At 36.6% G+C, this 27,695-nt stretch overlaps 1 protein-coding gene across 8 annotated transcripts in view; it reads right to left on the bottom strand.

Annotated features, from left to right (window-relative positions):
- Window positions 1-27,695, bottom strand: part of lrba (LPS-responsive vesicle trafficking, beach and anchor containing) — a 778,336-nt gene that overhangs the window by 128,709 nt on the left and 621,932 nt on the right. The window lies entirely within an intron of this gene.

Genomic DNA, 27,695 nt, shown 5'->3' with positions numbered 1-27,695 from the left:
CCGCAAAGTACGGTACTTAACTTCATAAAAATTGGGTAGTTGTTAGTAGTAGATTCTATTGTCAACTGTTTCTAATGCATTATTTCTTATCTAAATGTTTTTCTTTTGAAAAAGGCAAGTTACATGTTAAAACTGAGTTGTTACGAAGGGCATAAATTGTTTTCAATACATTACAGTGTTTTGCAACACAAGTTTTTCCTGCTACACTGCAGAAACTGAAATCTAAGTAAGATGAAATATCTCAAATTAGGGTGACATTTGCTTATTTTCTGTCTGATAAGATAATTCTTCTCACTAAGCAGATTTTATGTTAGAGTGTTTTACTTGTTTTAAGTGTTTTGGTCCTAAATGATCTCAGTAAGATATTACAGCTTATTGCTGAGATTTGATGACCTATATTGAGTAAAACATGCTTGAAACTAGAATATCAAGTGTTGCAAAGCTGTCATCAACACTCACAAGTATAAAACTACTTTTTTAAAGTCATCATTTCTTATTTCAAGCATGAAATAAAAAATCATGACTTTGACACAATTGTGTCTCATAATTAAAACAGATGACAGCCAAATGGACTTTGCTGTTTTATTTTCAACGAAACAATAGAAAATAGGTACTCATATAGTAGTACAGTTGGCACAGTACAGTAAACTGACAGTTAATATTTAAACATTTAACATGTGACAGTTCTAACTATTTTGAACAGAAATAGTTCATGCACATTCAGATAAATTACAATAAAAAAAATACATTAAAAAAAATAAAAAATAAATATATATATATATATATATATGTATATATATATATTAGAGATGCGCGGTTTGCGGACACAACCGCGGAGTCCGCAGATTATCCGCGGGTCGGGCGGTTGAAATAAAAGAAAATTAGATTTTAAATAGATTCAGGCGGGTGGCAGTTAAACCAATTGGGAAATATATATACATAGTTAAATGTTGTTACCCACATACGAAAAACGAGCAGGCACCTGCTGCATATGCCACAACAGAAGAAAAAAAAAAAAAAGAGATGGACACTTTTACGGAGCGGCGAAGGGACGCCTCGCCGGGGTCCGGGACCGAGGCCCCTTCCCCCGAGAGGGCCCCACCGGGAGCCGTAGCTGAGGCGATCCGCGAGAAGGGCCCGACGCACGTCCAGGGTCACCACCGCGCCCACCGCACCGACACCCCGCCTCGTCCGCCTTCGCCGCGGCCGGCGTCACGCGCAGCAGGTAAGCAGCTTACCTGCCCGCCACCCCCGTGGCCGGGGGCTCGTAACAGGGGTCACTCCGCGCGCGCAGCTTACCTGCCCGCCACCCCTGTTGCGCTCACGAAAGGGGTGGGGCTCACCCTGGTTGATATAGACAGCAGGACGGTGGCCATGGAAGTCGGAACCCGCTAAGGAGTGTGTAACAACCCACCTGCCGAATCAACTAGCCCTGAAAATGGATGGCACTGGAGCGTCAGGCCCATATACCCGGCCGTCGCCGGCAGCGAGACGCGCTTGGAGGTGCGCTCAGCGCGGCTCCCATATGATTGCGCACTGCTGTGCGTCTGGGTCGTGACAGCGTGGCACGCGAATGTCTGTGCTGCATTGGATCAGTCTCCTTTCTTTAACAGGCAAAAGCTTTATAACCTCACTAATGCCTTGCATCGTCTATATTAGATATATAACAACGGGCGGGTGCGGGCGGATGCGGTTCTGATCAAATGTTAGATCGGGTGGATGGCGGATGGTTGACGACTTTCTGATGTGGTTGCGGATGAAATAATTGCCTATCCGCGCATCTCTAATATACATACATATATATATATATATATATATAGTTATCGATGCATTTTTCCATCGATAACATGACATCATCGCACCAAGTAAATAAAGTGCACTTGGTGCGATAGGAATATATATATATATATATATATATATATATATATATATATAAAATCTCCTGACGATTGAGGGTACCCTCCCTCATGAAACAGGCCTGTAGAGATGAAATAGTCTTGTGATTTTTTTCCCACACATACATATATATATATATATATATATATATATATATATATATATATATATATATATATTCCTTGCGCACTAATTGAGTGAAAGAGCACGCACTTGGTGAGATGATGTCATGTTATCGATGGAAAAATGCATCGATAACTATATATATATATATATATATATATATATATATATATATATATATATATATATGTATGTATATATATATATACTGTATATGTATATATATATATATATATATTTATTTATTTATTTATTTTAATTGTAATTTATCTGAATGTGCTATTTCTGTTCAAAATAGTTAGAAATGTCACATGTAAAATGTTTAAATATTAACTGTATATATATATATATATATATATTCCTTGAGCACTAATTGAGTGAAAGAGCACGCACTTGGCGCGATGATGTCATGTTATCCATGGAAAAATGCATTTTTAGACAATATGATTTGCCTGAGCGGCTAGGAGACCCCGAGAGTAACAAGCGCTTGCCTTGTTGCCTTTCCATTAAGAACAATAAATTAGTTTTTAGTATAAGTTTGCTGGTTTCAAGAAATGTAATGGCGAGCGCATATCATTATGTCAAGATAATGGCACTAGCGTTTACTTCATTTAAGAATATTTTTCAACATATTGAGCAAAAAGGTCTTTTTTTTTTCTACCAATAAAATTGCACTTGTTATTAGTGAGAATATACTTATTTTCAGGTATTTTTGGGTTAATTGAAGTTAACTAATTTTACTTGTTTTGGAAAGTCTTGACAAGTCAAGTTTTCTTGTTCTATTGGCAGATAATTTTGCTTAGTTCAAATAAAATACCCCTCATTTTTGTTTAGTTTTTCCTTGTTTTTGACCACTGACTTTTTGTACTTTGCTCAGCTTGTACACAACTCTGGCTGTAAATGTTGGCTACAACAAACTTGAGAAATCTGGCGGCGGGGTTAGTTGTTCCTGCGACACAACCTGCCAATGATTTCTCTTAACGAGCATCCATACGGGATCATCCGCCATTATAGAGCTCTCGCAGTTCATTAGGGAGCCGTGGCGCCTTCTGTCTTTGTTCTTGCCTCCGCCGACGCTCGCCGTGTTGCTCGCCCGCCCGCCCGCCGTCTGAGCGCTTTGCCTCCTCATTAGCCAGCCAAGGAGGGAAAAAACATTTACGGCGCGCTCATAAAAAGAGGCAATTGTGTTAATTTGCGTAAAGCTGTCGGCACACAAAAGCCCTCTAAGCACGAGCAAATTAGAATGAGACAGCCCTTGATTGTCATTGCTGCCTTGTGTCACATTAATTTGTGGCGAAACATTAGCCCGTGCTACACTTAAATGGCAATTTATATCATTTAAATTTTTACGGCGGCCACCAACACATCCTTCACATAAATGTGACTTTCTGACAGCTCATTCCGACACTAATTCGTCCCCGATCTCTTAATTACTCGCTCGCAATCAGCGAGGAAACCACAGGGAGGAAGAGGAGGGTGCAACTGTGGCAGGACTGCTTCTTTTCTTAACACTTTTTCCTTCTCTCTTTCAAGCAACTAGTTGGGACGCTCTCAATTCAAAGGAATTTCTGTGATGCACTTCCAGTCTTTCATTAATCATAGTTATAGTCTTCTACAGGTAAAAGCCAGTAAATTAGAATATTTTGAAAAACTTGATTTATTTCAGTAATTGCATTCAAAAGGTGTAACTTGTACATTATATTTATTCATTGCACACAGACTGATGCATTCAAATGTTTATTTCATTTAATTTTGATGATTTGAAGTGGCAACAAATGAAAATCCAAAATTCCGTGTGTCACAAAATTAGAATATTACTTAAGGCTAATACAAAAAAGGGATTTTTAGAAATGTTGGCCAACTGAAAAGTATGAAAATGAAAAATATGAGCATGTACAATACTCAATACTTGGTTGGAGCTCCTTTTGCCTCAATTACTGCGTTAATGCGGCGTGGCATGGAGTCGATGAGTTTCTGGCACTGCTCAGGTGTTATGAGAGCCCAGGTTGCTCTGATAGTGGTCTTCAACTCTTCTGCGTTTTTGGGTCTGGCATTCTGCATCTTCCTTTTCACAATACCCCACAGATTTTCTATGGGGCTAAGGTCAGGGGAGTTGGCGGGCCAATTTAGAACAGAAATACCATGGTCCGTAAACCAGGCACGGGCAGATTTTGCGCTGTGTGCAGGCGCCAAGTCCTGTTGGAACTTGAAATCTCCATCTCCATAGAGCAGGTCAGCAGCAGGAAGCATGAAGTGCTCTAAAACTTGCTGGTAGACGGCTGCGTTGACCCTGGATCTCAGGAAACAGAGTGGACCGACACCAGCAGATGACATGGCACCCCAAACCATCACCCAACCATGCAAATTTTGCATTTCCTTTGGAAATCGAGGTCCCAGAGTCTGGAGGAAGACAGGAGAGGCACAGGATCCACGTTGCCTGAAGTCTAGTGTAAAGTTTCCACCATCAGTGATGGTTTGGGGTGCCATGTCATCTGCTGGTGTCGGTGTTGTTATTAGTGAGAATATACTTATTTTAAGCTATTTTTGGGTTGATTGAAGTTAGTTAATTTGACTTGTTTTGGTCTTGACAAGCCGCATTTTCTTGTTCTATTGGCAGATCATTTTGCTTAGTTAAAATAAAATACCCCTAATTTTTGTATTTTTAGGGCCCGCATGGCCCATTGTATAAGGACTCCCAAAGGGAGTCCTTATGCAATGGGACATAAGGACCTATTGAATTTGTAAGGTTTTATTCTTTCTTCTTTATTCTTCCGCCGCCACATTAAACTGTAATTTGACCCACTTAACATGCTTCAAAACTCACCATATTTGACCCACACATCAGGACCTGCGAAAATTACCTTTTTTAAAAAAAAACGAACCCAAAACTCCAAATTGCGCTCTAGCGCCCCTAGGAAAAAAAAAACCTAGACTGCCTGTATCTCCACACTAGGAAGATCGGAGAGACATCAAACAAAAACCTCTATGTAGGTCTGACTTAGACCTAGTTTTCACAATTGTATATCATCGGGCAGAAATCAACAGGAAGTTGGCAATTCCCCCTTCAAGACAAAAAAGTACTAAAAACAGTCACTTTTGCCTCTTTGAGCTGTAATTTGACCCCCTTAACATGCTTCAAAACTCACCAAACTGAACGCACACATCAGGACTGGCAAAAATTGCGATCTAATAAAAAAAACCTAACCCCAAATCTCAAAATTGTGCTCAAGCGCAATTTTTTAATGAAACGCACAAAAAACTGCTCCTCGGATGAAAAAACTGACAAAACTGCCTGTAACTCCCACTGGGAAGGTCGGAGTGACATGAAACAAAAACCTCTATGTAGGTCTCACTTAGACCTACTTTTCATAAATTGACAACCCCCAGCAAGAATCAACAGGAAGTTTGCTATTCCCCCTTCAAAACACATTTTTTGTAAAAACCGGTCACCTTCCTTCAAAAACTATTTCCTCTGAGCGCGTTTGTCGTTTCGGCTTCAAACTAACACAGGAGAGAGATTAAACCCTTGTGTATAAAATAACAGAACAGCGTTTTAATACCTGCTCCGGTTTTGATTTTATGACCCTTCAAAGACCCGCTGCACTGATGCTGCTGCGCTGCTGTTTTTTTAAGATGGCTGCTTAAAAGCAGGAAGCACCAACGTGCCCACACAATGCAGACAAGGTAGGTACACTAGACAAAAGTCTTGGGACACTTCAGACTAAAAGTAGACAAAAGTTTTGGGACACTTATGACTACCAATGGACAAAAGTATTGGGACACTTATGACTATCACTGGACAAAAGTATTGGGACATTTAGGACTAGCACCTGCCAATTATGCGGGCCCGACCAATGCTGCTTGCAGCTTTAATTTTTTCTTGTTTTTGAACACTGACTTTTTTAAAGTAATCATTTCTTACTTCTAGCATGAAAAATAAATCATGACTTTGACACAATTGTGTCTCATAATTAAAACAGATGACAGCCAAATGGACTTTGCTGTTTTATTTTCAATGAAACAATAGAAAACACGTACTCATATAGTAGTACAGTTGGCACAGTACAGTAAACTGACAGTAAATATTTAAACATTTAACATGTGACATTTCTAACTATTTTGAACAGAAATAGTTAATGCACATTTAGATAAATTCTTCAAAATTACAATTAAAACATTTTTGTCCGGGAGCCGGGCTGTATATATGCGCACTAATTGACTAATTGGCACTTGGCGCGATGATGTCATGTTATCCATGGAAAAATGCATTTTTAGACAATATGATTTGCCTGAGCGGCTAGGAGACCCCGAGAGTAACAAGCGCTTGCCTTGTTGCCTTTCCATTAAGAACAATAAATTAGTTTTTAGTATAAGTTTGCTGGTTTCAAGAAATGTAATGGCGAGCGCATATCATTATGTCAAGATAATGGCACTAGCATTTACTTCATTTAAGAATATTTTTCAACATTGAGCAAAAAGCTCTCATATTTTTTTGTCTAACAAGAAAAGTGCACTTGTTATTAGTGAGAATATACTTATTTTAAGCTATTTTTGGGTTCATTGAGATTAGCTAATTTTACTTGTTTTGGAAAGTCTTGACAAGCCAAATTTTCTTCTTCTATTGGCAGATAATTTTGCTTAGTTCAAATAAAAATACCCCTAATTTTTGTATTTTTTTTCTCTTGTTTTTGAACACTGACTTTTTGCAGTGTGGTGGTTGTTTGCGCACACTGCAGCTCGTCCTGGACAATTTAACCAACCCCCAGAGTCCTTAATGCTTTAGTCGCACGTAGGATTCTCACAGGAATGAGGCAAAAACTAATCCAGACCTACTGTATACATTATATATTATTATTACACATTCAATGTCATCATCATCTTTGATCATTTAGATTGGATTTCATTCATTCTAGTGATGTGTCCATCGTGTAGAATATGTCAGGACGCGGGGTTTTTTTTCGCAGCTTACTGCGAGATTTGTTCTCCCGGGATGCAATCGGACTATACCGGACAAGGCTTGAAGGTAGGAACATTATTTAATCTTGACTTTCAAAAAAGAGGGACAAACAAAAGGCGTACAAGGTGAAGGCACAACTTAGCGAAGGAAACAAAAACTAACACTTAGCGTAAACTATGGACACGAAACAAAAACTCGCTAACTGTGGCATGAATAAACAAAACTTACTCGGCAAGGCATGGAACGAGCAGTATGAACAAAGCAAACATGAATACAAGCATGAAACTATCAGTATAATAATAATAATAATAATAATAACTGGGATTTATATAGCGCTTTTCTAAGTACCCAAAGTCGCTTTACATGTAGAACCCATCAATCATTCACACCTGGTGGTGGTAAGCTACTTATATAGCCACAGCTGCCCTGGGGTAGACTGACGGAAGCGTGGCTGCAATTTGCGCCAACGGCCCCTCCGACCACCACCTATCATTCTTCATTCAATTCACCGGTGTGAGTGGCACCGGGGGCAAAGGGTGAAGTGTCCCGCCCAAGGACACAACGGCAGCGATTTTTTTGGATGGTAAGAGGCGGGGAGCGAACCTGCAACCCTCAGGTTTCTGGCACGGTTGCTCTACCCACTACGCCATGCCGCCCCAAGTATGAACTATGGCATGAAACAAGTCAGAACAGAGCAATGTCGCCAGACCGACTAACTGGCAACCACAGGCTTAAATAACACTCTCCTGATTAAAGCAAGTGCGTGTCCCAAACAAATGAGGCAGGTGAAACTAAGAGTCGCCATGGTGACAAAACAAACAAGGAAGCGCAAACAGGAACTAAAAGAGTCCAAAAAATAACAAAAAATAACAAAACTCATGATCCAGACCACAGATCATGACAGAATAGAGTTCCTTGTCCTAGAAAATTGAGCTGAAAAGTTAAGACAATCGTTGACTTTATGCAAGAACAGAACAGAAGGTCGGGGGTGGGGGGGGGGGGGATTTGTATATTCCTGGTGGGATCAGAAGACGAAGACGCGTCATTATTGATGGGCCAATTAGCAGCTGGTTTGTGCATCATCCCCATCCACAGGGGCCTGCTGGATAATTAATGAATAATTTAGCATGCCTTTATGTAAATTGTTATGGGGGGGGTACAAGTCACGTTACTATTGTCTCACACGTGACAGAGCATGTCTGGGCGACACACATTTGTCATCGCGGCGAGGGATTAGCTTTCCAAACAACAAGGTGGAATACTCTCCACGTCCTCTCTGCTTGTCTTTATCCGAGGCCTGTTTTCCCTCCCGGTCTGTCTTGGGAACGCCAATGAAAACACGCCATGATGAACATGCCCAGGCCGTGTCGCCTTACTTTACTTATTTCCCCTTTTGAAGCCCAAAAAAAGACCCCCCAAAAAGCCCAAGAGACCAGAGCGCCGTTCGACTAAGTGTCCGTCTGTTAGAATAATGATGTATATATTATCACACAACTCTTATGCTTAAGGGCTGTTGCTATAGTTATCGTCAATTGTGCTGAAAGTGGTATTTTTCTTTGTCTGTGCAAAGCTGGCAATCCAAAAGATTGCAAGCCAGTCTGGTATCTGTGTTTATGTCCGGGCACGGCCTACTGACTGCCAAGGCCGAACACCGCCGTGACGCAGACAGAGCAGAGACAAGGCGATATCACCAGCGTCAACACTAGGGGTGTAACGGTACGTGTATTTATATTGAATCGGTATGGGGGTTCCGGTTCGGTTCAGAGGTGTACCGAACGGGTTTCCACACGGACATATTAAGTAGCGTAACGCATGTTGTGTAAACAATGCACACCAAGGCACAACACACGACTCAAAATGCCGGACATTTGAGGCATTTAAGAAACTCCGCCCTGACAGCTCCGCAAAAGAGGACATGTCCGGTAAAAAGAGGACGTATGGTCAGTCTATCGTAGCTCCGTTAGGGTGGCGTGTATTTTCAATGTACGTTCAGGGTTAAGAAGGGGTTAAAAACAAAACAAATTGTGAGGGAGGGGCAGAGACAGAGAGAGAGAGAGAGTTATGATAAACGCGCATGCGTCGCCAGGCTCTGCTTTTTATCCATAGATTTATCACATTTAATTTTTTATTAAATACTATTAAAATAAACAAAAACATAACAAAAGTGAAATAAAAAAAGCGTAAAGGTTAAATATAATTTTTAAAAAGTTGCAAGGTTGACTAATAAAACAAAGCTGTTTTTTTTTCTTTCAAACTGTCATTGCTCAAAACATAATATTGAATCAAAATCAATGTTATTATGAATTATTGACCTATCCAAGGTTCCCATTACTTCACATCAAATATTACACTAAGAAAAATATTTTTGATGGAAGATTTTGCAAATTTGGTAAATAAATAACTCAAAAATGTATATTTTGCTGTTTTCTTACTGAACCGAAAATGAACCGCGCCGTGACCTCTAAACCGAGCTACGTACCGAACCGTAATTTTTGTGTACCGTTACACCCCTGTCAAAAGTGTGCCCCGGAGGCCATTTGCGGCCCACAGCTAATGTTTTAAAGGACCACGGCACATTCTAAAAATCAGAGGTGTGGACTCGAGTCACATGACTTGGACTCGAGTCAGACTCGAGTCATGAATTTGATGACTTTAGACTCGACTTGACAAAAAGTAAAAAGACTTGCAACTCGACTTAGACTTTAACATCAATGACTTGTGACTTCACTTGGACTTGAGCCTTTTGAATTGACATGACTTGACATGACTTGCTACTTTCCCCAAAACCCAAAGATGAAAAAGTTATTCGGGAGCGCTCCGTATTTTTCATTGTGTACTTGTCTATCAGCGTTGCGTGTGTCAGCTGGTGTGCTCTCAGTACAACAGCCAATCAAATTAGATCTACTTTGTTTTCATCACACAGCATTCATCCAATCAAATTGCAGGACAACCAACGAAGAAGACATGTCCAAACCACACGCCAGTGAACAAAAAATGATACCTAAAATAATTTTGTTTGGGTATAAAAATTACGAGGTGGTCAACACAAAACAGTTTGCAGTATGCAACACATGCGGTTCGAAAATTACTGATGGAGAGGCAATAACTTCCAACTTCGTCCGGCATTTGAAGTTGCACAAAGAAGGGTAAGTTTTGAATGTAAGATAACGTTTATTGGCTAAGTAACGTGACTTTTATTTGCTGTGTAGTTAAATCAGTGAGGCTGTAAACTCACTGCCAACGTTATAACGTTATTGCAAACACGGGAATCTGTTGCAGTTCACTACCTTATTCATACTTTTTGTTCAGTGATTTTTTTTAAGCAGGGTTACGTTAGTCAATATATCACACGTAACGTTAGACGGCGGTCAGCAGCACCGCGTATTTTAGCCACCTAAAAAAAGACGAAAATAGTAAAATAAAGGTCAGTTAAAATGTATACTATATTATGAATATGTGTACCGTTTTAGCTAGCTTTCTGACATACTGTTGGTTGTTTACCTCAGTGGTCCCCAACCACCGGGCCGCGGCCCGGTACTGGTCCGTGGATCGATTGGTATCGGGCCGCACAAGAAATTTTTTATTTTTTTTAATTTTTTTAATTAAATCAACATAAAAACACAAGATACACTTACAAGTAGTGCACCAACCCAAAACAACTCTCTCCCCCCTTTTGTTCTGGGCATTGAACATGAAGACTCTTCCTTCACTGTTCCGAGTGGCCATGAGAGTCTTGGCAGTGCCTGCCTCCAGTGCTCCAGTGGAGCGAGTTTTCAGCCATGGTGGCATCATACTACGCCCCCATCGTGCACAAATGACTGACAGACTCTTGGCTAATTTGGTCTTTTGCAAATGCAATGCAGCATAGGGCCCTGACATATAAAAAGTACAACTTTTTTGTTATGTTCACGTATATGTCATGTTTTTTCAATGTTAACACTTTTGTACAAATAAGTACATTTGCACTTTATTTTTCAATGTGTTTGTTCTGTAAAGGAATGAGTTAATGTTTAAAATGACTGGTTAATAGTGCTATTATAAAGTGCAATGTCAGCACAATTTTCTTTCCTGCAATTTAAAATGCACTTGTTTTAATAAATAAATACAGCGTTTGAAAAGCATACACAATCTGTGTTAATATATTAGTCTGTGGTTAAAAGGACTTGAAAGGACTCGAAACTCAAAATGCAGGTCTTAGGACTTGACTTGAGACTTTCCAGTCTTGACTTTGGACTTGACTCGGGGCTTGCCTGTCTTGACTCGGGACTTGACTCGGACTTGAGGGCAAAGACTTGAGACTTACTTGTGACTTGCAAAACAATGACTTGGTCCCACCTCTGCTAAAAATACTATTAAAATAAACAAAAACACAACAAAAGTGAAATAAAAAAGGTTAAATGTAATTTAGAAAAAGTTGCAATGTTGACTAATAAAACAAAGCTGTTTTTTTTTTCTTTCAAACTGTCATTGCTCAAAACATAATATTGAATCAAAATCAATGTTATTATGACTTATTGACCTATCCAAGGTTCCCATTACTTCACATCAAATATTACACTAAGAAAAATATTTTTGGTGGAAGATTTTGCAAATTTGGTAAATAAATAACCCAAAAATGTATGTTTTCTTACTGTACCGAAAATGAACCGCACCGTGACCTCTAAACCGAGCTACGTACCGAACCGTAATTTTTGTGTACCGTTACACCCCTAGTTAACCCATTTACATTTTTGTATAATCATATATTGTATCGAACTGGAGTTGTCGAGATTACCCCCTTCCCTCAGCGACATAGATATAAATAAATAGAGGAAGCACGCTGGCTGGACTTTTAGAACATAGTTTGGATCTGTAACTAGAATACAGCCCAAAACACGTGTCTCCTCGAGCTAAATTGAACTCTGTCCCTGCATGATTCCTTGCTTCTCGTCTGTTTAATAAATGTCATCAGTGTTTGAAGCTTGACCAACATGTATGCTTTTTCTTGTGTTTTCTCTTCTCCAATGACTGGATATTAAGATATTAGAACATGGTCTCAGGATTGCATGGGAAGCAACTATTCTCCTGCCTGTTGGTCCTCAGGAAAGAGGTTCAAGTACATGCACTCATTAGCATGGCCATGCAAATGAGTGCATGTAATTGAACGCACATGTTCCGGCAGATAAAAAACCTTTTCTTTTATATTCATAACAGATGGACCAAGCAAACACGTGTCCAGGGTGTGTTTACTTACAAACAAAGTTACAAACGATGACGACTTCCTTTAAATGTAAGTAAGAATGTGTTAAATAATTTTGTTGTGCAGAAGCCGCATACAACATGTGACTGGGACGGCACGCTGTTTGTATGGTGAAAAAACGGACGCGATGACGGGTTACAGAGGACGCTAAAGACAGTGCACTGCAAAAAGTCAGTGTTCAAAAACAAGAAAAAAAAAATACAAAAATTAGGGGTATTTTATTTGAACTAAGCAAAATTATCTGCCAATAGATGATTAATTTAAAAAAGTAGTTTTATACTTGTGAGTGTTGATGACACAGCTTTGCAACACTTGATATTCTAGTTCAGGGGTGCTCATTACGTCGATCGAGAGCTACCGGTCGATCTCGGAGGGTGTGTCAGTCGATCACCAGCCAGGCATTCAAAAAATAGTCCTAAAAATGAGCGATCATAAATCTTCACTATGACGTCACGTTCGTCACTTGATTGACATTCACGGCACCCGAGGGTCTTCTGAGATGACGCTGGCTGCTGACAGCTCTTTAAAATTACCGACTGGAAGGCGAGAAACACTTTATTTCAACAGACTCTGGCGCCGTACCTGTCGTCAAAACTCCAAAGACCGACTGCACAGTTGCACTAACAAAATAAGAGTCTCAGAAAGCTTGCGTGCACAAGCTAGCAAGCTACGGAGTTTGCCAACAATGTATTTCTTGTAAAGTGTATACAAAGGAGTACGGGAGCTGGACAAATAAGATGCCAAAAACCAACCACTTTCATGTGGCATTGGACAGAAAGGAAGACTTTTTTTCTCCTCCATTCGAAAATGCAAACGTTATCAGCACCACTGTCTGATTCCAATCAATGCAAGTCATCAGAATCAGGTAATACACCAACTTTTATTCTTGTCTTCATGAAAGAAAGGAATCTTTATGTGTTAAACATGCTTGTATTATCTTTAACTTGTATTACCTTTAACTTGTTAACAATATTAACTATATGTGTTAAACATACTTGTATTATCATTAAATACCTTTAATTTATTAACAATATTAACTATATGTGTTAAACATTCTTGTATTATCATTAAACACCTTTAATTTATTAACTATATTAAGTATGTGTTAAACATGCTTGCATTATCATTAAACACCTTGAACTTGTTAACAATATGAACTATATGTGTTAAACATGCTTAATTGCATTATCTTTAAACACCTTTAACTTATTAACAATATTAACTATATGTGTTAAACATGCCTGCATTATCATTAAACACCTTTAACTTGTTAACAATATTAACTATATGTGTTAAACATGCTTGCATTATCTTTAAACACCTTTAACTTATTAACAATGTTAACTATATTTGTTAAACATGCTTGTATTATCATTAAACACCTTTAACTTGTTAACAATATTAACTATATGTGTTAAACATACTTGTATTATCATTAAACACCTTTAACTTGTTAACAATATTAACTATATGTGTTAAACATACTTGTATTATCATTAAACACCTTTAACTTGTTAACAATATTAACTATATGTGTTAAACATGCTTGTATTATCATTAAACACCTTTAACTTGTTAACAATATTAAGTATGTGTTAAACATGCTTAATTACATTATCTTTAAACACCTTTAACTTATTAACAATATTAACTATATTTGTTAAACATGCTTGTATTATCATTAAACACCTTGAACTTGTTAACAATATGAACTATATGTGTTAAACATGCTTAATTGCATTATCTTTAAACACCTTTAACTTTTAAACAATATTAACCATATTTGTTAAACATGCTTGTATTATCATTAAACACCTTTAATTTATTAACAATATTAACTATATGTGTTAAACATGCTTGTATTATCTTTAAACACCTTTAACTTGTTAACAATATTAACTATATGTGTTAAACATGCTTGCATTATCTTTAAACACCTTTAACTTGTTAACAATATTAACTATATGTGTTAAACATGCTTGCATTATCATTAAACACCTTTAACTTGTTAACAATATGAACTATATGTGTTAAACATGCTTGCATTATCTTTAAACACCTTGAACTTGTTAACAATATGAACCTACTCAGTGGCCTAGTGGTTAGAGTGTCCGTCCTGAGATCGGTAGGTTGGGAGTTCAAACCCCGGCCGAGTCATACCAAAGACTATAAAAATGGGACCCATTACCTCCATGCTTGGCACTCAGCATCAAGGGTTGGAATTGGGGGTTAAATCACCAAAATGATTCCCGGGCGCGGCCACCGCTGCTGCCCACTGCTCCCCTCACCTCCCAGAGGGTGATCAAGGGTGATGGGTTAAATGCAGAGAATAATTTCGCCACACCTAGTGTGTGTGTGACAATCATTGGTACTTTAACTTTTTACTTTTAACTTTAACTTTTATATGTGTTAAACATGCTTAATTGCATTATCTTTAAACACCTTTAACTTATTAACAATATTAACTATATTTGTTAAACATGCTTGTATTATCATTAAACACCTTTAACTTGTTAACAATATTAACTATATGTGTTAAACATGCTTGCATTATCTTTAAACACCTTTAACTTGTTAACAATATTAACTATATGTGTTAAACATGCTTGCATTATCTTTAAACACCTTTAACTTATTAACAATATTAACTATATTTGTTAAACATGCTTGTATTATCATTAAACACCTTTAACTTGTTAACAATATTAACTATATGTGTTAAACATGCTTGCATTATCTTTAAACACCTTTAACTTATTAACAATATTAACTATATTTCTTAAACATGCTTGTATTATCATTAACCACCTTTAACTTGTTAACAATATTAACTATATGTGTTAAACATGCTTGCATTATCATTAAACACCTTTAACTTGTTAACAATATTAACTATATGTGTTAAACATGCTTGCATTATCTTTAAACACCTTGAACTTGTTAACAATATTAACTATATGTATTAAACATACTTGTGTTATCATTAAACACCTTTAATTTATTAACAATGTTAACTATATGTGTTAAACATGCTTGCATTATCATTAAACACCTTTAACTTGTTAACAAAAACATATATTTCATAAATAAGTAAATATAAATTATATATACGAATGAGGTAGATCCGCACGACTTGATCAATTGAAAAGTAGCTCGCCTGCAGAAAAAGTGTGAGCACCCCTGTTCTAGTTTCAAGCATGTTTTACTCAATATAGGTCATACAATCTCAGCAACAAGCTGTAATATCTTACTGAGATCATTCAGGAGCAAAACACTCTAACATAAAATCTGCTTAGTGAGAAGAATGATCTTATCAGACAGAAAATAAGCAAATATCACCCTTATTGGAGATATCACACGGAGGGATCGTCGATAATTCACCGATCCCTATTCCGAGTCCAAAAGTCTCCTTCTCACTTATTCTCCCAGATCACTCCTAGACCTTTTTTTTCCCCCTTCTCGTTATTCGATCCCCAGCATCAACTCCCCGAGGTTGACAAGTGCTCTGATTAGAGGGGCTGCTTATTAAGTTGCTGTAAAGGAGAAGCCCACAGTCACACTGGACTGAAGGGGCCCTCAAACATGGATGAGGTAAGGAAGGAGAACCCTCAGAGCAGAGTTTCCTTTATTCACATGCACCAGATGGGCGTGTGTGTGTGTGTGTGTGTGTGTGTGTGTGTGTGTGTGTGTGTGTGTTACTCCACTAATTAGACAGGTCACAACTGTGAGAGTTGCAGTGGAACCTGAAACCTTCCTTCATTTGGTCCCTGTGAAGAGAGATGGAAGAATAGCAAGAGAACGGTGATTGGGAGAGCATCTCTCTCCATAACAAACATGTCATAGTGGATTTGCCTTCAGCCGCTTCTAAGTGGCCCAATTTACGGCACAGACTCCAACGTAAACAACACTGATTGAGAAGTAAATGGGCGAAACTAATGGTAGTGACTCCTACAGGCGATGCCAACTTTGTCATGCTTGTTCTTTTTGGTGTTGGCGGACGGACGTGGAAACAAAAACATCAGGATATCACGTGACTGGAAGTGACATCTGTGGCACCCCCCTATGGTAGGGGTGCTCACACTTTTTCTGCAGGCGAGCTACTTTTCAATTGATCAAGTCGTGGGGATCTACCTCATTCATATATATAATTTATATTTACTTATTTATGAAATATATGTTTTTGTTAACAAGTTAAAGGTGTTTAATGATAATGCAAGCATGTTTAACACATATAGTTAATATTGTTAACAACTTAAAGGTGGTTAAAGATAATACAAGCATGTTTAACACATATAGTTAATATTGTTAACAACTTAAAGGTGTTTAAAGATAATACAAGTATGTTTAATACATATAGTTAATATTGTTAACAAGTTAAAGGTGTTTAAAGATAATGCAAGCATGTTTAATACATATAGTTAATATTGTTAACAAGTTAAAGGTGTTTAAAGATAATGCAAGCATGTTTAACACATATAGTTAATATTGTTAACAAGTTAAAGGTGGTTAAAAATAATACAAGCATGTTTAACACAAATAGTTAATATTGTTAACAACTTAAAGGTGGTTAAAGATAAAACAAGCATGTTTAACACATATAGTTAATATTGTTAACAAGTTAAAGGTGTTTAAAGATAATACAAGCATGTTTAACACATAGTTAATATTGTTAACAACTTAAAGGTGGTTAAAGATAATACAAGCATGTTTAACACATATAGTTAATATTGTTAACAAGTTAAAGGTGTTTAAAGATAATGCAAGCATGTTTAACACATATAGTTAATATTGTTAACAACTTAAAGGTGGTTAAAGATAAAACAAGCATGTTTAACACATATAGTTAATATTGTTAACAACTTAAAGGTGGTTAAAGATAATACAAGCATGTTTAACACATATAGTTAATATTGTTAACAACTTAAAGGTGGTTAAAGATAAAACAAGCATGTTTAACACATATAGTTAATATTGTTAACAAGTTAAAGGTGTTTAAAGATAATACAAGCATGTTTAACACATATAGTTAATATTGTTAACAAGTTAAAGGTGTTTAAAGATAATGCAAGCATGTTTAACACATATAGTTAATATTGTTAATAAATTAAAGGTGTTTAAAGATAATACAAGTATGTTTAATACATACAGTTAATATTGTTAACAAGTAAAAGGTGTTTAAAGATAATGCAAGCATGTTTAACACACATACCGTATTTTCCGCACTATTAGCCGCACCTAAAAACCACAAATTTACTCAAAAGCTGACAGTGCGGCTTATAACCCGGTGCGCTTTATATATGGATTAATATTAAGATTCATTTTCATAAAGTTTCGGTCTCGCAACTACGGTAAACAGCCGCCATCTTTTTTCCCCGTAGAAGAGGAAGTGCTTCTTCTTCTACGCAAGCAACCGCCAAGGTAAGCACCCGCCCCCATAGAACAGGAAGCGCTTCTTCTTCTACTGTAAGCAACCACCCGCCCGCGTAGAAGAAGAAGAAGAAGCGGATATTACCATACGTTTCATTTCCTTTGTGTGTTTACATCTGTAAAGACCACAAAATGGCTCCTACTAAGCGACAGGTTTCCGGTTCATGAAAAGACGCAATCTCTCCATCCGCACACGGACTACTATTTCACAGCAACTGCCTAAAGACTTTCAAGAAAAGCTGGCTACTTTCCGTGCATATTGTAAAAACAAGATAGCTGAAAAAAAGATCCGGCCAGAGAACATTATCAACATGGACGAGGTTCCACTGACTTTTGATATTCCTGTGAACCGCACTGTGGATACAACGGGAGCACGTACGGTGAATATTCGCACCACAGGGAATGAGAAGTCATCCTTCACTGTGGTTCTAGCTTGCCATGCTAATGGCCAGAAACTTCCACCCATGGTGATATTCAAAAGGAAGACCTTGCCAAAAGAGACCTTTCCAGCCGGCGTCATCATAAAAGCTAACTCGAAGGGATGGATAATACAAGCATGTTTAACACATATAGTTAATATTGTTAACAACTTAAAGGTGTTTAAAGATAATACAAGCATGTTTAACACATATAGTTAATATTGTTAACAAGTTAAAGGTGTTTAAAGATAATACAAGCATGTTTAACACATATAGTTAATATTGTTAACAAGTTAAAGGTGGTTAAAGATAATACAAGCATGTTTAACACAAAGATTCCTTTCTTTCATGAAGACAAGAATATAAGTTGGTGTATTACCTGATTCCGATGACTTGCATTGATAGGAATCAGACAGTGGTGCTGATAACGTCCGCATTTTCGAATGAAGGAGAAAAAAAGTCCTCCTTTCTGTCCAATACCACATGAAAGTGGTTGGTTTTTGGCATCTTATTTGTCCAGCTTCCGTACTCCTTTGTATACACTTTACAAGAAATACATTGTCGGCAAACTCCGTAGCTTGCTAGCTTGTGCACGCCAGCTTTCTGAGACTCTTATTTTGGTAGCGCAGGCAGGATGAAGCAGAGCTTTTATTGTGCAACTGTGCAGTCGGTCTTTGGAGTTTTGACGACAGGTACGGCGCCAGAGTCTGTTGAAATAAAGTGTTTCTCGCCTTCCAGTCGGTAATTTTAATGAGCTGGCAGCAGCCAGCGTCATCTCAGAAGACCCTCGGGTGCCGTGAATGTCAATCAAGTGACGAAAGTGACGTCATAGTGAAAATTTATGATCGCTCATTTTTAGGACTATTTTTTTAATGCCTGGCTGGTGATCGACTGACACACCCTACGAGATCGACCGGTAGATCGCGATCGACGTAATGAGCACCCCTGCCCTATGGTATGGGGTCGGCAACCCGCGGCTCTAGAGCCGTATGCGGCTCTTTAGCGCCGCCCTAGTGGCTCTCTGGAGCTTTTTTAAAAAATGTATGAAAAATGGAAAAAGTTGAGGGGGGGAAAAAAATTTTTTTTTTGTATTAATATAGTTTCTGTAGGAGGACACAAACCTTCCTAATTGTTATAAAGCACACTGTTTATATTAAACATGCTTCACTGATTCGAGTATTTGGCGAGCGCCGTTCTGTCCTGCTAATTTTGGCGGTCCTTGAACTCACCGTAGTTTGTTTACATGTATAACTTTCTCCGACTTTCTAGGACGTGTTTTATGCCACTTCTTTTTCCGTCTCATTTTGTCTACCAAACTTAACGTTGTGCATGAACCCACAAAGGTGAGTTTTGTTGATGTTATTGACTTGTGTGGAGTGCTAATCAGACATAATTGGTCACTGCATGACTGCAAGCTAATCGATGCTAACATGCTATTTAGGCTAGCTATATGTACATAATGCATCATTATGCCTCATTTGTAGCTATATTTGAACTCATTTAGTTTCCTTTAAGTCCTCTTAATTCAATTTATATCTCATGACACACTATCTGTATGTAATATGGCTTTTAATTTTTTTGCGGCTCCAGACAGATTTGTTTTTGTATTTTTGGTCCAATATGGCTCTTTCAACATTTTGGGTTGCCGACCCCTGCCCTATGGGTTATGGTCAGCAAATTGCTAGCATATAACTACACTGCAAAAAGTGAAATCTAAGTAAGATGAAATATCTCAAATAAGGGTGATATTTGCTTATTTTCTGTTTGATAAGATAATTCTTCTCACTAAGCAGATTTTATGTTAGAGTGTTTTACTTGTTTTAAGGGTTTTGCTCCTAAATGATCTCAGTAAGATATTACAGCTTGTTGCTGAGATTTGATGACCTATATTGAGTAAAACATGCTTGAAACTAGAATATCAAGTGTTGCAAAGCTGTGTCATCAACACTCACAAGTATAAAACTACTTTTTTAAAGTCATCATTTCTTATTTCAAGCATGAAATAAAAAAATCATGACTTTGACACAATTGTGTCTCATAATTAAAACTTTGCTGTTTTATTTTCAATGAAACAATAGAACATACGTACTCATATAGTAGTACAGTTGGCACAGTACAGTAAACTGACAGTTAATATTTAAACATTTAACATGTGACATTTCCAACTATTTTGAACAGAAATAGTTCATACACATTCAGATAAATTCCTCAAAATTACAATAAAAAAAAAAATTTGGTCGGGGGCCGAGCTAGATATATATATATATATATATATATATATATATATATATATATATATATATATATATATATATATATTAGAGATGCGCGGATAGGCAATTATTTCATCCGCAACCGCATCAGAAAGTCGTCAACCATCCGCAATCCACCCGATCTAACATTTGATCAGAACCGCATCCGCCCGCACCCGCCCGTTGTTATATATCTAATATAGACGATGCAAGGCATTAGTGAGGTTATAAAGCTTTTGCCTGTTAAAGAAAGGAGACTGATCCAATGCAGCACAGACATTCGCATGCCACGATGTCACGGCCAAGACGCACACCAGTGCGCAATCATATGGGAGCCGCGCTGAGCGCACCTCCAAGCGCGTCTCGCTGCCGGCGACGGCCGGGTATGGGCCCGACGCTCCAGCGCCATCCATTTTCAGGGCTAGTTGATTCGGCAAGTGGGTTGTTACACACTCCTTAGCGGGTTCCGACTTCCATGGCCACCGTCCTGCTGTCTATATCAACCAGGGTGAGCCCCACCCCTTTCGTGAGCGCACTGCGCGCGGAGTGACCCCTGTTACGCGCCCCCGGCAACAGGGGTGGCGGGCAGGTAAGCTGCGCGGGCGGAGCGCGCGGAGTGACCCCTGTTACGAGCCCCCGGCCACGGGGGTGGCGGGCAGGTAAGCTGCTTACCTGCTGAGCGTGACGCCGGCCGCGGCGAAGGCGGACGAGGCGGGGTGTCGGTGCGGTGGGCGCGGTGGTGACCCTGGACGTGCGTCGGGCCCTTCTCGCGGATCGCCTCAGCTACGGCTCCCGGTGGGGCCCTCTCGGGGGAAGGGGCCTCGGTCCCGGACCCCGGCGAGGCGTCCCTTCTCCGCTCCGTAAAAGTGTCCATCTCTTTTTTTTTTTTTCTTCTGTTGTGGCATATGCTGCAGGTGCCTGCTCGTTTTTCGTATGTGGGTAACAACATTTAACTATGTATATATATTTCCCAATTGGTTTACCTGCCTGAATCTATTTAAAATCAAATTTTTTTTTTTCAACCGCCCGACCCGACCCGCGGATAAAATCTAATTTTTTTTTATTTCATCCGCCCGTTCGGCGGATAATCCGCGGACTCCGCGGTTGTGCCCGCAAACCGCGCATCTCTAATATATATATATTAGGGGTGTAACGGTACGTGTATTTGTATTGAACCGTTTCGGTACGGGGGTTCCGGTTCGGTTCGTAGGTGTACCGAACGAGTTTCCACACGGACATATTAAGTAGCGTAACGCACGTTGTGTAAACAATGCACACCGAGGCACAACACACGGCATGCTAGAAGCTAACGGGCTAGGATAGACTGACCATACGTCCTCTTTTCACCGGACATGTCCTCTTTTGCGGAGCTGTCAGGGCGGAGTTTCTTAAATGCCTCAAATGTCCGGCATTTTGAGTTAGGGTTGCGTGTATTTTCAATGTACGTTCAGGGCTAAGAAGGGGTTAAAAACAAAACAAATTGTGAGGGAGGGGCAGAGACAGAGAGAGAGAGAGAGAGTTATGATAAACGCGCATGCGTCGCCAGGCTCTGCTTTTTATCCATAGATTTATCACATTTAATTTTTTATTATCTATAGCAGGGGTGTCAAAAGTGTGCCCCGGAGGCCATTTGCGGCCCACAGCTAATGTTTTAAAGGCCCACGGCACATTCTAAAAATACTATTAAAATAAACAAAAACATAACAAAAGTGAAATAAAAAAGCTTAAAGGTTAAATGTCATTTAGAAAAAGTTGCAATGTTGACTAATAAAACAAAGCTGTCTTTTTTTTTTCTTTCAAACTGTCATTGCTCAAAACATAATATTGAATCAAAATCAATGTTATTATGAATTATTGACCTATCCAAGGTTCCCATTACTTCACATCAAATATTACACTAAGACAAATATTTTTGATGGAAGATTTTGCAAATTTGGTAAATAAATAACCCAAAAATTTATATTTTGTTGTTTTCTTACTGTACCAAAAATGAACCGAACCGTGACCTCTAAACCGAGGTACGTACCGAACCGAAATTTTTGTGTACCGTTACACCCCTAATATATATACACATATACATATATATATATATATATATATATATATATATATATATATATATATATATATATATATATATATATATATATATATATATATATATATATACACACACATACATATACATACATATAAAAAAAAAATAAAAAAAAAAAAATATATATATATATATATATATGTATGTGTGGGGGAAAAAAAAAATCACAAGACTACTTCATCTCTACAGGCCTGTTTCATGAGGGGTTCCCTCAATCATCTCCTGATGATTGAGGGAACCCCTCATGAAACAGGCCTGTAGAGATGAAGTAGTCTTGTGATTTTTTTTCCCCCACACATACATATATTGCGCTCTACTACGGTATCGAGCACTATTTTTTGGATAACCTTATTAAGACATAAATATATATATATATATATATATATATATATATATATACACACACACATATATATATATATATACACACACATACATATACATACATACATATATATATATATATATATATATATATATATATATATATATATATATATATATATATATATATATATATATATTCCTTGCGCACTAATTGAGTGAAAGAGCAAGCACTTGGCGCGATGTCATATTATGGATGGGAAAATGCAAGAAATGTAATGCCTAGCACATATCATTATGTCAAGATAATGGCACTAGCATTTACTTCATTTAAGAATATTTTTCAACATATTGAGCAAAAATGTCTCATATTTGGGTTTTTTTTACTAAGAAAAGTGCACTTGTTATTAGTGAGAATATACTTATTTTAAGGTATTTTTGGGTTCATTGAGGTTAGCTAATTTTACTTGTTTTGAAAAGTCTTGACAAGCCAAATTTTCTTGTTCTATTGGCAGATAATTTTGCTCAGTTCAAATAAAATACCCCTAACTTTTTTTCTTGTTTTTGAACACTGACTTTTTGCAGTGCAGAAAATCTGCAGAGACTCCTCCCACCCCCACCAAGGACTGTTTTCACTGCTGGACTCTAGAAAGAGGTTCCGCAGCCTCCGTAGCAGAACCTAGAGGTTCTGAAACAGCTTCTTCCCTCAGGCCGTAAGACTCTTGAACACATCATAATAATCCCCTCAATTCCCCCCCCAAAAATGGATTAACTGGCTGGAATATAAATAAAATACACTGCAAAAAGTCAGTGTTCAAAAACAAGAAGAAAAAAAATACAAAAATGAGGGGTATTTTATTTGAACTAAGCAAAATTATCTGCCAATAGAACAAGAACATTTGGCTTGTCAAGACTTTCCAAAACAAGTAAAATTAGCTAACCTCAATGAACCTAAAAATAGCTTAAAATAAGTATATTCTCACTAATAACAAGTGCACTTTTCTTGGTAGAAAAAAAAGAGACCTTTTTGCTCAATATGTTGAAAAATATTCTTAAATGAAGTAAATGCTAGTGCCATTATCTTGACATAATGACATGCGCTCGGCATCATGATATTTTTTTGTCATGCTTACATAGGTCTGGTGATAATGTTCCCCTTTAAGAATATTTTTCAACATATTGAGCAAAAAGGTCTCTTTTTTGCAATTACTGAAATAAATCAAGTTTTTCAAAATATTCTAATGTACTGGCTTTTACCTGTACATCCATAAACACGGATGTATATGCAAAAGTGCAATATATTTATCTGTACAGTAATCTATTTATTTATACCTGCACCTTATTGCTCTTTTATCCTGCACTACCATGAGCTAATGCAACAAAATGTTGTTCTTATCTGTACTGCAAAGTTCAAAATTGAATGACAACAAAGGGAAGTGTAAGTCTAATAAAAGACATGACAATACTGTTGTTTGGCATCATGGGGGATCTTGCCTGTGCAGCCTTACAAAGTTCAACAGAAGCCCAAACACAAGCACCGTCCATTTAGCAGGAGCCCAGATAAGAACACAGATGTGCTGGACTGACGACAAGGACGACGAGGGAAGAAGGTCCGCAAGAAGGATAGCATGGAGGAGTGAAGGCAAACGAGGAAGAAGGACAACATTAGTGAGTGAGCGTGTCAGCGGCTGTAAATCAGCACATTTCTCAGGCTGATATTCTCCCCAAAAAGAGAGAGGAGGCTAAAGGATGGACTAAGAAGAGAGAGGGGGGGGGGGGCTCGTAAAAGACACACCACAGTAAACATGTCTGCTCTAATGTATGACGGTCCTCCTCCTCCTATACACTGCAAAAAGTCAGTGTTCAAAAACAAGGAAAAAAATACAAAAGTTAGGGGCATTTTTACGGAGCCTCTAAAGGGACATGGGGTAATTTTTTTAATTTTTTTTTATCCAAAAAAAAAATATGTTTTTCCCCCATGTCTCTTTGGGGACTTCGTACATTTTACTTGAACTAAGCAAAATTATCTGCCAATAGAACAAGAACATTCGGCTTGTCAAGACTTTCCAAAAAAGGTAAAATTAGCTAACCTCAATGAACCCAAAAATAGGTAAAATATAGGTAAAATAAGTATATTCTCACTAATAACAAGTGTACTTTTCTTGGTAGAAAAAACAAATATGAGACCTTTTTGCTCAATATGTTGAAAAATATTCTTAAATGAAGTAAATGCTAGTGCCATTATCTTGACATAATGATATGCGCTCGCCATTACATTTCTTGCATTTTCCCATCGACAACATGACATCATCGCGCCAAGTGTGTGCTCTTTCAGTCAATTAGTGCGCGAGGAATATATATATATATATATATATATATATATATATATATATATATATATATATATATATATATATATATATATATATATATACACCACTTTTTTTTATTGTAACATTCAGATAAATTCTTCAAAATTACAATAAAAAAAAGTGGTATATATATATATATATATATATATATATATATATATATATATATATATATATATATATACCACTTTTTTTTATTGTAACATTCAGATAAATTCTTCAAAATTACAATAAAAAAGTGGTATATAAATATATATATATATATATATATATATATATATATATATATATATATATATATATACACATACCACTTTTTTTATTGTAACATTCAGATAAATTCTTCAAAATTACAATTAAAAAAAGTGGTATATAAATATATATATATATATATATATATATATATATATATACACATACCACTTTTTTTATTGTAACATTCAGATAAATTCTTCAAAATTACAATAAAAAAAAGTGGTATATAAATATATATATATATATATATATATATATATATATATATATATATATATATATATATATACCACTTTTTTATTGTAACATTCAGATAAATTCTTCAAAATTACAATAAAAAAAGTGGTATATAAATATATATATATATATATATATATATATATATATATATATATATATATACCACTTTTTTATTGTAACATTCAGATAAATTCTTCAAAATTACAATAAAAAAAGTGGTATATAAATATATATATATATATATATATATATATATATATATATATATATATATATATATACCACTTTTTTTTATTGTAACATTCAGATAAATTCTTCAAAATTACAATAAAAAAGTGGTATATAAATATATATATATATATATTTATAAAAAAGTGGTATATAAATATATATATATATATATATATATATATATATATATATATATATATATATATATATATATATATATATATATATATATATATACCACTTTTTTTATTGTAATTTTGAAGAATTTATCTGAATGTTACAATAAAAAAAAGTGGTATATAAATATATATATATATATATATATATACCACTTTTTTTATTGTAATTTTGAAGAATTTATCTGAATGAATTCTTCAAAATTACAATAAAAAAAGTGGTGTATAAATATATATATATATATATATATATATATATATATATATATATATATATATATATATATATATATATATATATATACCACTTTTTTTTATTGTAATTTTGAAGAATTTATCTGAATGTGCATGAACTATTTCTGTTCAAAATAGTTAGAAATGTCACATGTTAAATGTTTAAATATTAACTGTCAGTTTTCTGTACTGTGCCAACTGTACTACTATATGAGTACGTATGTTCTATTGTTTCATTGAAAATAAAACAGCAAAGTTTTAATTATGAGACACAATTGTGTCTAAGTCATGATTTTTTTTACTTTCATGCTTGAAATAAGAAATGATGACTTTAAAAAAGTAGTTTTATACTTGTGAGTGTTGATGACACAGCTTTGCAACACTTGATATTCTAGTTTCAAGCATGTTTAACAGTCTTAAAGTTGTTTATATGGCTACTGTCGGAGGCAGATATTTACATATATCCGAATTTAAGTTGTACTTCTTTCATTTCTTAGTCATATTTGAAAACAGCTCGTGTTTTCCATTTCTTCTCTTGATGCTCTGTCAGCAAGTAAACTGTGTGTGTTAACCTTGAGTTCTTTGGAATGTATTATGACTAGGGAGACGTTGTGCTTGTATTATGGCTAGGGAGGGGAAAGGAAAGAGGGGTTTTTGGCGTTGGGAAGACAGACCATTTTGGGAGGCGCAATAGAATGTTCTAGGGTTAGACTGGTCTCAAAATGTATATTGGCAAAGCTTTGAAAATATACAACAAAATACCTATTCTGTCTCTGGTGGTTTTTCAACTCAGCTTTAAGTGTCGTAAAGAGCTTGGGAGCGAATTGTGACTTGAATTCCCTGGGAGGAACAACTGGTCCAAAACGCAACACTACCCTCAGTGTGACCTGTATGGCTGTTGATCAAGTATGGCTTGCATTCACTTACGTGTGTGCAGAAGCCGCATACAACATGTGACCGGGCCGGCATGCTGTTTGTATGGTGAAAAAGTGGACGCGATGACAGGTTACAGAGGACGCTAAAGACAGTGCACTGCAAAAAGTCAGTGTTCAAAAACAAGAAAAAAAAAAATACAAAAATGAGGGGTAATTTATTTGAACTAAGCAAAATTATCTGCCAGTAGAACAAGAAAATTTGGCTTGTCAAGACTTTGTAGAACAAGTAAAATTAGCTAACTTCAATGAACTCAAAAATAGCTTAAAATAAGTTTATTCTCACTAATAACAAGTGCACTTTTCTTGGTAGAAAAAAAATGAGACCTTTTTGCTCAATAAGTTGAAAAATATTCTTAAATTAGGTAAATGCTAGTGCCATTATCTTGGCATCATGATTTTTTTATTTTCATGCTTGAAATAAGAAATGATGACTTTAAAAAAGTAGTTTTATACTTGTGAGTGTTGATGACACAACACTTGACATATTTCATCTTACTTAGATTTCACTTTTTGCAGT

The sequence above is a fragment of the Nerophis lumbriciformis genome, linkage group LG27, assembly GCF_033978685.3.
Source record: "Nerophis lumbriciformis linkage group LG27, RoL_Nlum_v2.1, whole genome shotgun sequence".
NCBI classification, from domain to species: domain Eukaryota; kingdom Metazoa; phylum Chordata; class Actinopteri; order Syngnathiformes; family Syngnathidae; genus Nerophis; species Nerophis lumbriciformis.
This window is presented reverse-complemented; position numbering and strand designations above follow the sequence as displayed.